Here is a 14,703-nt window from a genome sequence, read left to right as displayed (position 1 = left end):
CTCTTTATACAGAACCTCAAAGTCTAAGCTCCCCACATTATCTCCAGCTCTGTTTGGGCATCAATTTCTCAACCGGCACACTCACCCAGTACTAAGAACAATGTTGGCCCGGGTTATAATGAACTACGTCTTTCCTAGTCCAAAAACTCGACTGGTGCCTCATCATCTGGGACTCAAACAGTTAAACTTATGCGTTTTCAATTTAACTTTCATGTGTAACTGTTATTACAAATATTTACTACTGAGATTTGTGGTTTATAACGTTGTGTAGATTTGTTACATGAGCAGTGCACTGCTAAGATATGACATCCGTGATAAAGTTGCACACACGTGATTTAGCTTGTGTTTATTGAAATATAATATAACAGAATGGTTTAAATCAGAGGGGCCAAAAGGCAGATCCCCAGATGTTTTTAAACTACCGTTTCCATGATGCTTTGTCATTCTAAAGGCATGCTAAGCATCATGGGAGTTGTGGTTCTATAAAAACTGGGGATCTACAGTTTGGGCACCCCTGGTTTCAATCAATAGGTGTAGGCTAGTAAATCATATTCTCTGTGCGGATGACAAGTGAAAGGACCTATAATGTTTTTTTTTTATTTTACTGTGGTCGCTAGTTTTGACAGTAACTGCACTGATGTTTGGAGAGTGCGTGTCCCATTTACCATAAGCTGAGCACCATGGGAAACGTACTCAACAAACATTGATATTGCCATTATTAAAGATTACTGGCTGTGTACTGTTCCCTTAATGCACAAATTGTCTTAAACCTGCTACGCCTGACCTTGATATTCAATAGTTAAACCCACAGAATTGTTAGCCTGTTCTAATTCTACCCGAAGGAAATATGACATTATATATATTGTTAATAAAGTTATTGTTCTGTTTTTTGTTTCCTGTGCTTTTTAAACTGAAATTATAGCACTTAAAGGGATACTATAGGCATCAAAACAACTTAAGCCTAGTGAAGCAGTATTGGTGTATATAGGTGTATAGATGCCCCTGCAGTCTGACTGCCCAGTTCTCTGCCATTGAATTGTTAAATGACTTTGTTTATGCACCCTAGTCACACCTCCCTGCATGTGAAGGGGAATTGACCAGTGAGACTGCAGGGTCATGATCTCTACACCAAAACTGCTTTGTTAAGTTAAAATAGTTTTGATGCCTACAGAGTCCCTTTAGCCTACTTTTTATTAATCAGTGGAGAACACAGGTGTTAGGGGGAATTTCCCCAAAAGTAGACCTGCTCTATCGCACGTGCTCACTAGCGCATACCCACTTATTATTATTATTGCCATTTATATAGCGCCAACAGATTCCGTAGCGCTTTACAATATTATAAGAGGGGTGATTTAAAGGGATTCTCCATCTCCAGTGCCAGGAAAAGGACCTAGTAGTGCCCCTCTCCCTCCCACCCACCATCCCATGTTGCTGAAGGGGTTAAAACCCCTTCAGTGACTTACCGGAGTCCAGCGACGATGTCCCTCGGCGCTGGGTCAGGCTCTGCTGACTCTCCTCCCCCACCGAGGTCAGTCAGTGGGGGAGACCTGATGCACATACGCAGCAATGGCCGCGCACGCGCATTAGACCTCGCCATAGGAAAGCATTATACATAGCGTGAGGGCATACAGCATCGTTTTAAAACACTTTTCGTGTTCTATGAGCACGGAAGTACCTCTAGTGGCTGTCTAGTAGACAGCCACTAGAGGAGGACTTAACCCTGCAATGTAAATATTGCAGTTTATGAAAACTGCAATAATTACACTTGCAGGGTTAAGGGTAGTGGGAGTTGGCACCCAGACCACTCCAATGAGCAGAAGTGGTCTGGGTGCCTGGAGTATCCCTTTAACTATAAATAGGACAATTACAAGAAAACTCACAGGAACAATAGATTGAAGAGGACCCTGCTCAAACAAGCTTACAGTCTATAGGGTTCGACCAATTCATTTTACGACTGAGACGTAAGAACGGAACCCAGTCAGTCAGTGAGGACTGCCTGTATAAGCCTATTCATTTTCAGATGTGCTATAACACATTAAAATGGTTTAACATACATGTAATTTTAATAAGATATGTATATGTTTAACTCAAACTCCTCATTGGTTGGACAGACACAGAGTCACCAGATAACAACCCACTGTAGATAGGTTAAAGTACAAACACTATTTTAATATTATTAAAATTATATATTCTTCTCCTTTAACAAATATATACTCGTGAGGTCTAAAAAATAAAATAGAACGAAGAGGATAAACAGAAGCAATGCAACTTGTTACTGGATTGAGATGTCAATTGCTAAATGTTTAATGTATATTTGAAGGGATACTCTAAGCACTGAACCCGTTACATCTTCTCCCTATCCTTTATATTTACATTTGTCTGAGATCACGTCTTTAGTGGCAATCCCTCATGAAGACCTTTGAAAATGGAATGTTTTTGCATTGTGTTGTCAGCTCCAGCCCAGTAACACTGAACTCTGTTAGTGCTTTTTGAAGATTTTTATTCTCTATATGAAGCATTTGAATAGCGAAGCATTCATCTCAGCAGATTATGTAAATGGATAAAGGATCACACTAAGGGTAAATAGAAATATGTATTTTTTTAATTTATTTTTTGATGTGCATGGTAAGGATAAAAGATTACACAGTATATACGGTTAAAACATCAATAGTATGATGCATCTTACAAGGTGAAGTATAAATAGAAAGTGGTGAAAAAATACAGGAGACCCCTCAGGTAAGATAGTTACGAGTCCCACAATGATTTTTCTTTAAAAAAAAAATCCTTCCCATGCAGCATGTAATGACGACGGGTGTAATGGTGATGTGAGAGATTAATTCCTGAGCTCATCACCGAATTCTGAAGAAAAGAAAAAAAGGTGGAAGCTACAGGAAAGACACTCAAAAGATGGGGTTAACCCACAATGGACTACCAGGGTAGTAACAGGAAAGAGGAGACAAGCTATGAGTGCCCTTAGTGGATCAAAATATCATTAAAATTTAACTTTTAATAGTACAAAAAATATAAAACAATTGGAGGAAAAAATAAAAAATATTGAAAATAACTTTTAGTGAATTTACAGTAAGTGTAACTGTATGTACAGCAAAACGAAAGAAAATAACCAAAAAAATAAGTGCTAATCAAAATCTGTAAGCTAGATGGTGAATACACGTATACCTATATTATAATGGTATATTTGTGCACATAGTATCGCGGCACATCTGCCCCAAATTGCAATGTGGGTGACATTCGATACTTCAAGTAGTGTGCAATTCGGAGAACACTGAATTGGGGTCTAATGGGCAGCTGCTGCCGAGTTTCTGAGCATGAATCAGCCCTGTGACCTGTGAAAAAAATCGAACACTGAAAGTGCTGGTAGGTAATCAACCCTGTGACCTATGTAAAGAGAGACCTTCAATCGCTGATAAAATGTCCAGCGTATTTGACAGGCCTGTTAAACGATCACAGTCAAGATGAGGATTAATCTTTCTAGTGATAAATCATAATTAAATGAAGTGCTGTACAAATATACACAGAAGATATGGTAGCTGTATGCAACTGATAGTCCAATAGCAATCAGTGTAACGTGTGAGCGACCAAATAGACAAAAACAATCAAACACTGAAAGTGCTGGTAATCAACCCTGTGACCTATGCAGAGAAAGACCTATACTCGCTGTTAAGATATCCAGCATACTTATTGACAGGTCTACAATGGTCACAGTGCAGATATGGTTCCTTCTTTAAAGTGATAAATTATACATAAATGAGGTGCTATACAAATGTTCACTAAAGATATAGTTGCTACATTCTTTGTAGTGATAAATTATACATAAATGAGGTGCTGTACAAATATACACTAAAGATATAGCTACATTAGATACATAAAAACACAGAGGACCTGTTCATAAGTTTTCAGGATACCTCTGGTATAAGTAACTTGCAACAAAACAAAGTTGCAGTTAGCTTGCAACAAGACAAAGTTGCAGTAAGAACTGAAATAGTAACAGTAATAATTTACTTGGTAAATGGAGTGGAATGTTGCCACCAACTGCATATGAGAAATGGCGCTAAAATAGCCCAAACTAAACCACAATAACTGTGACTCTCTTTGCTTTGCGTTCTGTGTATCTGCGATGGTAGCATGTAAGCAACACCAGAGACAATTGCTCACTCGATTCGTGTACAGCAACAATAGCCTGTTGGTCTCAGAGTGCACATTTTCTCCAGAAGGCATCAAATATTCTGTCCAGCTTGATCGCGAAGTCAGGCTTCAGCACTCATGAGGGCATGTGACGTCTGCCATGATACAGGTCTCTGTGTCTGAGGGTGCTGGCTCAACATCATCTTGTGTCCGATACAGCTGGGTTGCCTCCCAGGAGTGGAACGGGATCACCCACACCAGGGGTGGTGGTAGGAGACCAGTACATTCCACACTACCAATGCAAGGACGAGGAACGTGGCCGCCATCACCCACACGCCGCAGCAAGCCACCTCGGGCTCCCAATTGCAAAAACACCCAGAGAAGGTAACAGGAAGCACACCAAGGCACTCCTAACTCAGGTAGTGCACGTTGGCATGTATACAAGCTGTGTATTTGTGCATATTTCAGAGAAATCGGCATATACAGCGAAAGCCCTGTTACCATGTGTCTGTTCAGTTTGCAGGTCAAGAAATATGTTATTTTTTAACATCATAGCGTTCCTTCGAAAAAAAAGAAAATTTCAACAACAAAAGTTTTAACATAAGTTCTAGGTTATTTCTAATGTTTTATTCAGTGGTGTACATTAAAGAGACATGACGGTTCCCCTTTAAACACTGTTGAAAACAGATCAGTACAGGACTTGTTACTTTAAGAGGTTCAGAAGAGCTGAGGGATTTAACTTCATTAATAAATACATGAATTCCAGCAACGTCAGTCTAGAATGGGAATGCCAGCGAGAGATACAATGTAATGTCCCCTTTAAAATGAAACCTGTTATCCGGATTGAGCTTGCCAGGTCGTTTCGAGATATTGACCGCGCCACGTCTTTTGTATACCTCACTAGCATATCGATTGTGGATATGTATAAAGAGAGAACATAGAGTCCAAGGTCTCACACTGTGAACAGATGTGACGTTAGAATACTCTCTGCTTAGAATGCCATTGTCTTGCCATCATCGTATTACCCCAAATCCTTTGCTTCCCATCACACAATTGTATACTAGCAATTTCACAATCCTCTATGGATTTTTATATTTTTTTTTTTCTGCTTTGCAACAAAGAACTTTGTGTCTCCGTCAAGGACAGTATTCAAACATCCTGTTGTAATCTGCTCAGCAAACCCAAACACAGATAAAGCAAGAATACGGGAAGTAATACAACGTTTATTACCACCACCACCCCCCCACGGCGATCCGATTAAATATTGATTCCTCAAGATTCCAAAAATTCTTCACATTCAAATCACACCTTGCTTGTCACCCTGTGTTGTTTTTTTAACACTTGCCAAATTGGTGTATATCGCGTTTGTTTTGTACGTCTCTAATGGCACGCAAAGGGTTCATTACTGATATTTCATTATTTAAATTTCAATGTATATTGGATTGCTTTATAATGGGTGTCTCAGAGCTGAAGGTTTTCCAATAGCTGTGTGGAATCAACAAGGGAACTATAGACTCCAGCAATGTAGCAATAAAAATGTTGTTGATATAAAGCATTCTATCACTACGTTCTTCCTATTAAGACGACTCTGACACCTTTGGGGGACTTGGCACCCCCAGGGGGTGCTGCGGTGGTAAGTTATACTTACCTCCCACTGTCCGTCAGCTCTTGGTACGTCATCTTCCAGGAGCCCACCCAAATATGCAAGCGTACAACACCAATGTCTATGGAGAACCCTGTTAGACCGAGGGAGCCTCATTATTTTCTCCTAGTGAGCGACTTAATGGGTTTTCCCACAGCAATCGCTAGTGATAAAGATTTCGTCTTTAGGAAATGCAGGCCAAAACGTGTGGGTAAATTGGAATTAGAATGTCCAATTTCTCTCTCAATTCTGTACAATTCCCAGATTATACAACACAGCCTCTGGTAAATGAATGAGGATTCTGCTCTGGCAAGCACAAATTCGCCCCTGGTGCGTGTGTCATGGACCCACCTCGCTTGCAGTCGCAAGTAACGTTTAGGCCTTTAAGTAGCTTTAAACCAAAGAGCTGCGGTGATTGCAACCTTTTCAAGAGTAGTGTACATTAATATTTATTACAACTTGTAAAAAGTTCAACAATTGCTTCCCAGTATTTTTAATATTATGTTTATTTATCCTTAAAATGTGAAAAGATTTATTAAATGTAGAAATCTGCGCTGATGAATTTAGCAGTACCTGGGAATAATGCGCGTCCTAGGAACTATTTAGGTACATCTAATTTTTTTTAGCGATGCAACGCATTTATCAACCTTTAGACCATTCCTCTGAAATGGAAAATTCTGTGAAAACTGGCAGAATTAACTCTGAACAAAACCTTCGTGTTTTTTTCATTACTTTTAGAACACTTTAATGATTAAAATAATTATAGGGCACCATCCGGACTCCAAAACTACTCTAAAGCATTTGGTAGGTTTTGGCCTCATTAACATGCTGTGTTTTTGTTGCATGCTCAGATCTTTATAGTTTTTGCATAAAATAAATACATATTTTGTAGAATGCTGCACCATAATCCCGCCTCCTTAGCCACACCCCCTCAATCCAGAAAAATACTTCCTTATCACATGTATGTACACAGCCTAGCCACTGACAGTACTGAATGATCTGAACAACAAAACACCCCGCATTAGGAGAGGTCACCCAGGAAGACATATAGAAAGTATATCAATACCTATTTGCTGTTTCTCTGACTGTCTGCAGCCAGGTTGTGAAGGAAGAGCCACCCAGTCAGTGCTGTTAGGGCAGAAACTTTGTACATACCTTCGTTAAGGAAGTCTTTTCGTGAGGTGACATGGCTTGGAGGCAGACCTATGGTGAAGCATTCTGCTAAACATTTATTTTGTGCAAAAACTATTAAGATTTGAGTGTAAAAAAAAAATATAGCATATTAAAGGACCACTATAGTACCAGGAAAACAAACTCGTTTTCCTGACACAATAGAGTCTTTAGGTCCCCCCCACCCTCAGGGTCCCACTCTCGCCGTGCTGAAGCGGGAGGAAGGGGTGAAACTCTTACCTTTCTCCCTCGGCGCTGAGGAACACTCCTCCCTCTTCCCATGTCAGCGCTGAATGCCAGAGCCGCGCGCGCATTCAATCAGTCCATAGGAAAGCATTTCCTCAATGCTTTCCTATGGACGTCCAGCGTCTTCTCACTGATTTTCACAGTGAGAAGCACAGTAGCGCCTCTAGCGGCTGTCAATGAGACAGCCACTAGAGGCTAAATTAACCCATATGTAAACATAGCAGTTTCTCTGAAACTGCTATGTTTACAACTGCAGGGTTAACCCTAGCTGGACCTGGCACCCAGACCACTTCATTGAGCTGAAGTGGTCTGGGTGCCTATAGTGGTCCTTTAATGATGCCAAAATCTGTCAAATGCATAAAGATGTATTGGTGCCCCGAGTGTACCCAACCAATACTTTACATAACACTCTGATAAATGTGTCTATTTCTCCTCCAGTGTAACTTGTGCCCTGACTGTGCCAGGACTGAACTAGATTGTGATGTAATTTGCTAAAACTTAGCTGTGGTGGTTTCCCTTTAAGCCTGGCTGTACTGTTTTATTACACAAAGCTGTCTTTGCTCTCTTATCTGTAGTGCTGTATACGGTGTCCAGAAAGTCAAGCTTGTGATTTGTGACGTAGAAATGACAAATGTTTATATACAGAGGGATCCCGTGCTCAAATGAGAGCAAAGTGTGCTGGGAGGGTTTTATAATTAACCCAGAACTAGTTCAAGTGAGATCGATACATTTTCTCACATAAATCCGCCTCTTCATTCACATGGACTTCCAGGTAAATATTTTATTCGGAACCTGGCAGTTTGTTTTCATTTCTAAAACCAATAAAAACATATTAAATGAGAACATTGGCTGCGGATCCAGTTTAAGGTTACTATAGCAATGTGACAATAAAAATACTGTGGATATAATGTATTCTATCACCTCGTTCTTCCTATTCATTCGGCTCGGTCACCTCGGGGGTCTTTGCATATTTTGCAGACACCTCCATAGGTGACATCGCAGCATAGTGGAAGTACCCCAGGGGTGCTGCGAAGGTCACTTATACTTACCTAATGCTGTCCCCTGTGGCCACTGCGATTTTTAATCCTCAGCTCTTGGCACGACATCTTCCAGGGGCCCACCTAAGAATGCAAGAATACAACACTCAAGTCTATGGAGGACCCTGTTAGACCCCTGTTAGACCGCAGAAGCCTTAATATGGTCTCGTAGTGAGCGAGATAATGGCATTTCCTGCAGCAGTCGCTAGTGATAAAAATGTTGTCGTAATGAAAAGCTGCTTTGAATGTGCATTTATACACAATTCTTTTGGTGTAATTCACTATGCTGAGAATATTGAAGAAATGACTAGGGAATTGGAAATTTTAGAAATAAAAAGAGTGAAAGGGAAAAAAGGAACGGAAAGGAAATTGGGCAACAAACCAAAACTTGCGTTTCTTAATTGTAATATTTTACAAGAGACATACATTTATATAAAATGCACAAGGGAGCAGAACACGCATCAAACCTGATGTTGGAGCGGTTTAATCGCGCCTGTTTATCCCCTAGAGTAGGACCTACTAATATTGGGGCAGTGTGGGTTTGACACATTATGGTTCGTGGACATTCCCACATTCTTTACGTGATACAGGTGATTTTAAATCGCCTTCTAAAATACGAAATTGATGGATTGAAAGAAAAATATCTACAATTAAATAGAAAAAATAGCTGAGCTGGGGATTTTTTTACCTTGATTCCTGGAAAACTTGATAAACCAGGTACCATTAAATGGTTACTCCAAGGACCGTGACTAGCTCAGTGACTTGAAGTGGTCATAGTACTTGGAGTCTGTATGTGCAGCATACTTAGCTGTCGGCAGAGAAATTCCATTCCTGACAGCGCCATTAGCCAGTCCGGAATGAGAGTTATGGACGGGCTAAGGTGAATTCTGTGCATATATGTAGTGCAAATTGCCAGGAATTCAAAATGAATTTTACATTTGAGGACAAAATAGCCAAATTGAATTTTTATATTAATTTGAATTCCTGGAAATTTTAACCCTGTTGTTGTCTGTTGTCATACTTGTGATAAATGTCCTCAATTCAGTCCTCAATTCAGCTCGCCCTCCACTCTGCGAGTGTGGGAGAATAACTTTGCACAGTTAGGAATGGGCTTTTTATGAACTAGGCCTCGGTGCTGGAACGCAGGTAACTTTCAATGTATTTAGTTATAACTTTTTTTGGGGGGAAGGGGCGGAATCCCAGTAAGGCCTAGTCTAACAAAAAACTGTTGTATTTTTATTATTCATTTTTTTTAATTATTACAACCCTGTTGTGGTTGTTGTTTTATTTTTGTTGTATCAATCCTTTAAGTTGGGCAATAATAACATGTAAAACCATGGGTAGTACTTGGAAATAAGCAAAAAAAACTACGGTATATTAAATACTTTAGTATGATTATATACAAAGTCCCCTTTTAATATTCCCTTTACCCAACGTTTCCCAGCCTGTCGTAGTAAGAAGGAAGGTTTGAAAATCTGTGGTGATTTTGTGGGTTCTAGAATGTTTTTCCAGACAGTAAGCAGGGAGGCTGAGAAAGCAGGGTTATTTCATGTGAGTCCATTTGTCTGGTTACAATTACGTGTCTGTTAGTCCACCCTTTGTACAGCGCTACGGAATTTGCTGGCGCTATATAAATAATAAAATAATAAAAACATTTACTAATGTGAGAATTCCAAGTGAATTTCAAATCCAGAGCAGCTGAATCAAAAGCATACCTGACTTAGAGAATTTTTCCAGTTCGCAATTTTTTTTTTTTTTAATTCTTTATTTTATTGAGGCATGTGATTATGGCGGTACAGAAAAAAAAGAGAAGGAGACTTGCAAGAGTTGTACAGATTAGGGTCACTATAACAGATTACAGAAATCTCCTAGGTTTATCAGCCTCATTTTAGAGCTCAGGCAGTTTTTCCAATGTTAAGGATAGTCCCAGTAGTGAGGTTCTCTGAGCCCCAAAGTCCCGCCATATGTCACCTTGGTTGCGGATCTTCGTTAACTGGTCTCCTGGTCGTCGGGTGAGTATAGACGCTGTGCTATTAAACCCATAGTGTTCAGGTGCGGGTTGTGTTGTATTGGGGTCAGTGCTTAGGTATGTCCTCTCCGGGTACTCCCTCTTGTTGGTGGTATGGATCGCTGAAAGAGCACGTTATGATGAGGCAGGCACTTAGCTGTCATTTGGAGGTTCCTCTGTCGTGTGGGTATAGATCTGGGATGCAGGCTGTCCTTTTCTTTCTTGTCTGCGGTTGGTAAACGGGATTGGTCACTGCTCAGACCATATGGCTCACTAGCTCTGCTTCCGATCTATTTTGGGGTTCCTCCATATTTGGTACAGTGGAGTTGTTTAGCCACCGTCGGACATTTTAAGAAGGCCGCGTGGGAGCCGTGTACCCTCAGCGGGTAGTCGCTCTGTAGCGGTATCTTGCCTGGTAGGGACCGGGATGGCCCCCGCTGATCCAGAGGGGGGGGTAAACGTCCGCCTCGCTCTCCTCCCCGGTATGCCTCAGGTCCCAACTCCTAGAGTGCCTCTCCAGGACCCAGATTCACCTAATATCAGGTGCTCCGGCTGCACCGGGACACTCCAGGACTCCGTACGCCGAACCCCCAGGGTTTTCAAGCAGCTCAAGGTGGGTATTTTCACCTAAATTAGTCGGTTTCCCCAGGAGCACAAGAGGCCCGCAGCCTGTCGGCGTGGGCGCCCGGCCCCGCCCCCCCCCCCCCCCCCCCCAGTTTGCTATTTTGACCTTAAATGTAAAATTCACTTTATATAGTTTCCAAGTGCAAGATGTATTATTGGAGCTGCCTGACTTGCAACATTTGGACACTAGGAGGCGCTGTCACACCGGTCGTAAAGAAACATTGCTTAAACCAGCTTTATAAACGCACTCTCTCTGTATCCCACTCTGACGTCCAGGCAGCCTCCAGAGATAGGTCCCAGCAATTAAAACAGTAATGATACAATCTGTCCGTACTTGAAAACTTATAAACAAATTTCAGTACAGACACATCTTGTTGGTTGTTGTTTTTTTTTAAGATCAACAGATTTGGGGAAAATATAAAGAGATTCTTTTTTTTTATTTTTTATTTTATTCGGCGCAGATATTAGACAGAATAGCCTAACATACTTGTAATATAATTAATGACATAGATTACTGAAGAGACTGGGTGAGCATTTTTCTAAATGTATCTCACAATTATCTTAAGACCCGGGCATGGGTAATGAACAACAGACTTCAAGTTACTTTTATGTTGTTGAATCCATATAAAGGGACACTCCACTGTCCAAATACAAAACCAATAATAAATCTCTTAGTAGATATACATGTATGCATTTAATTATCTATGCTTCTATGCATTATCCAAAAAAACAGTTTGAAACAGCTGCAGATCTCTTATCTACAGCCTTTGCAAGCCGTCCCCTTCTAACCCCGCCCAGACTTTCTGTGGCTGTCCAATCACAGACTTCCCAGTGTAGCACAGTGACAAGTCTTTGCAAGGCAGGTGCTCTGAGCAATTGCTGCCTCTTGAGGTTAGCTCCACTGAGCTAAACAATCAGGAAGTAAAAGGGCCAAATGTCTGATTGCCAGCCATTAAAATCAGCACTTTTCATAAACTTAAAAAAAAGAGGACACACTCTTCACACACAACATGCTACAGTGCTTTAGTGGGTCTGGAGTGTCCCTTTAAGAGGATTCTGGCAGAGTCAAAGTGAATTCTAAATTTTAGTCCAAAGCAGCTAAACTCAGAACATAGCTGACCTGAAGTGCTCATGGTGCTTGAAGTAACCCTTTAACTTTATCGGTAGTTTAGGTGCCGTATGAATTTGTGGTTTTGCTTTGCCACGTGCCTTTCAGCTAAGCTTGCTTTGTACGCTGATAGAGTTTATACAAAATAAATAAAAACACCTACACCTATGTGGTTACGCGTCTTTTCTTTCACTCTTTTATTACAGTTACATAATAATGAATGCACATAAAGCGATGGGGAATTAACCACAGGCCAATTATAGCATGAAGTTAATATGTGGATGGAAGACAGGATATGAACACGGGGCAGCTGGTGGTGCATAATTCAAATGCGTGAGTAAGCAGGTGAATTTTAAACCACTTCTAAATTCCTCACGTGGAGTGTCTCAAACTATACGAAAGTATGATTCGCTGCGATACTGACGGGATTCTGCTCTGAATTACGCCATTTCCCAAGTCCCGTGGAATATGGGGGGGGGGGGGGCGCGCCGGGCTAGCAATGATTCTCCTGGAAAAAAAAAATGTAGGAGTATGTCTGCTCTCAGATTCAAACTACGTTTTAATGAATAATGAGGGGCTGTGCAAAATAAAACAGAGATGGAGCAAAGTTGTAAATGTGACACACAATCACCATGGAAACCAATGGAATGTTTCTGCTTATCGCTCCAGTTTTAGAACTTTGACGCAGAATTGGTCTTTAAACGTAGCCCCGATCTCCTACCCTGGAGAAAGTGGGTCTGAATTCCGGTCTCTGTATACTCGTCTTTGTGAAAAGTTATAATCTAACAGATTCGATCATACAGGCAGCAGAGAATGACGATGTCTGTGATTTTATATGATCTCCCGCCTGCTCTCGAGAAACCTTTACACATCTATCTGTGAAATTTATCAACTACCGTACTTGTTCAAGCAGGAATGACTTATGTTTGAACTTTATTTGTTTTACCCCATCATCAGTTTCATAGAACTGAGATTTTATGGCTTCAAAGAATTAAAGGAACACTAAACACTGGGCTGTTTACAATACTAATATGTGAATTGTCAGGAATTAAAAATATATACAGCCGTAGGAAAAAGAAAGAATTCTCTGTTTTTACATAGCGGGGAACGACAATCATCTGATCCTTAGCAGGTCTTGAAGTTAGGTCATTACAATCTCAGATGAACAACAGCGCATGTCATATTACACCGTGTCATGATTTATTTAACAAAAATAAAGCCAAAATGGAGAAGCCATGATTGTTATTATGTCCTGATATGTAAAACCGCAGAATGCAAAGAGGGGGTACTTTCTTTTACCCAATGACTGTTAATAGGAAAACATGACATAGGCACTGTCGTTATTCGGCAGGTGTTAGTTTAAAATTACCTTAATAAGACTCGGACACCAGTTATTCTGTTGGAGTATAACGTCCACAGCTTTATTAAATTTCAAACAAATTAACAAATTTAGGGTCATTGTCATTTCTGACATTTCGTTACTATCCCCCCATACAATACCCCTGACAATGACCCTAGCACTTAAACAATAAATAACATTTCAATAACATTTAACTTATAACACACAGCCTACCAAAGAGGCCCCAACCAAACGTAACTGTAGGGGTGTACCCAGACACCCCTACCCCCTAGGTTCGTAGCCACCGAAGAGCTTGAACCTACCAACACTCTTATCCACCTGGCCTACTCCGGCCTAGGCCTTGGCCTATCCACTTCCAATTCCAGCCAACTTCCGACTTTACCATGCCCTGTTCCCGCCGCTGTGACCAAACGGGAACACAACCAAACCTAAAGGGAGGGTGGGTGGGACAAAGAACAGGTGAGTGAATTTCTGTTAAAATGGCTCCTCTCTAAGATGGCCGCTATTTAACTTGCTCTTAGACCACCCCCACGCTGCATTACCCTAAGCCCACCCCCAATTCTTAACCCTGCCCACTCTCTGGCCCTGTCAAGGCCCACTCCCCCTCTGCGTTGTTCCGTGGGCTTCATGACATAGGCACTGTCGTTATTCGGCAGGTGTTAGTTTAAAATTACCTTAATAAGACTCGGACACCAGTTATTCTGTTGGAGTATAACGTCCACAGCTTTATTAAATTTCAAACAAATTAACAAATTTAGGGTCATTGTCATTTCTGACATTTCGTTACTATCCCCCCATACAATACCCCTGACAATGACCCTAGCACTTAAACAATAAATAACATTTCAATAACATTTAACTTATAACACACGGCCTACCAAAGAGGCCCCAACCAAACGTAACTGTAGGGGTGTACCCAGACACCCCTACCCCCTAGGTTCGTAGCCACCGAAGAGCTTGAACCTACCAACACTCTTATCCACCTGGCCTACTCCGGCCTAGGCCTTGGCCTATCCACTTCCAATTCCAGCCAACTTCCGACTTTACCATGCCCTGTTCCGCCATAGCACATGCCTTGACCCCTTAAGGACATGCGCGACCCCCACTACACAAAAACAGGGCCCTATCAATACCCTCCTGAAAACCCAGGTTCAGCAAGTCAGTCCCTACATCTGACAAATGAACCCCGTCTCTCCTGAAATAACCGGGCAACATGCCCTCCAACTCCCTGTGTCGGACAACTACTCCCCCCAAACGTCTAATAAATGCTGACATTGCCCTATTCACCTTGCCCCTGCAACGGGCTACCGCATCCACGTCCCTAGCGTGCCTCCACGCAAATCGGGGGACCATCTCCGACCACAC

The 14,703-nt window shown here is 41.4% G+C and overlaps 1 protein-coding gene across 1 annotated transcript in view; it reads right to left on the bottom strand.

Annotated features, from left to right (window-relative positions):
* Positions 1-14,703, bottom strand: part of PEMT (phosphatidylethanolamine N-methyltransferase) — a 440,725-nt gene that overhangs the window by 184,587 nt on the left and 241,435 nt on the right. The gene's annotated exons all lie outside the window — the stretch shown is intronic.

Source organism: Pelobates fuscus, chromosome 8 (genome assembly GCF_036172605.1).
Source record: "Pelobates fuscus isolate aPelFus1 chromosome 8, aPelFus1.pri, whole genome shotgun sequence".
Classification (NCBI taxonomy): Eukaryota; Metazoa; Chordata; class Amphibia; order Anura; family Pelobatidae; genus Pelobates; species Pelobates fuscus.
Note: the sequence above shows the minus strand (reverse complement) of the source record. Positions and strands in the feature narration are given on the sequence as shown.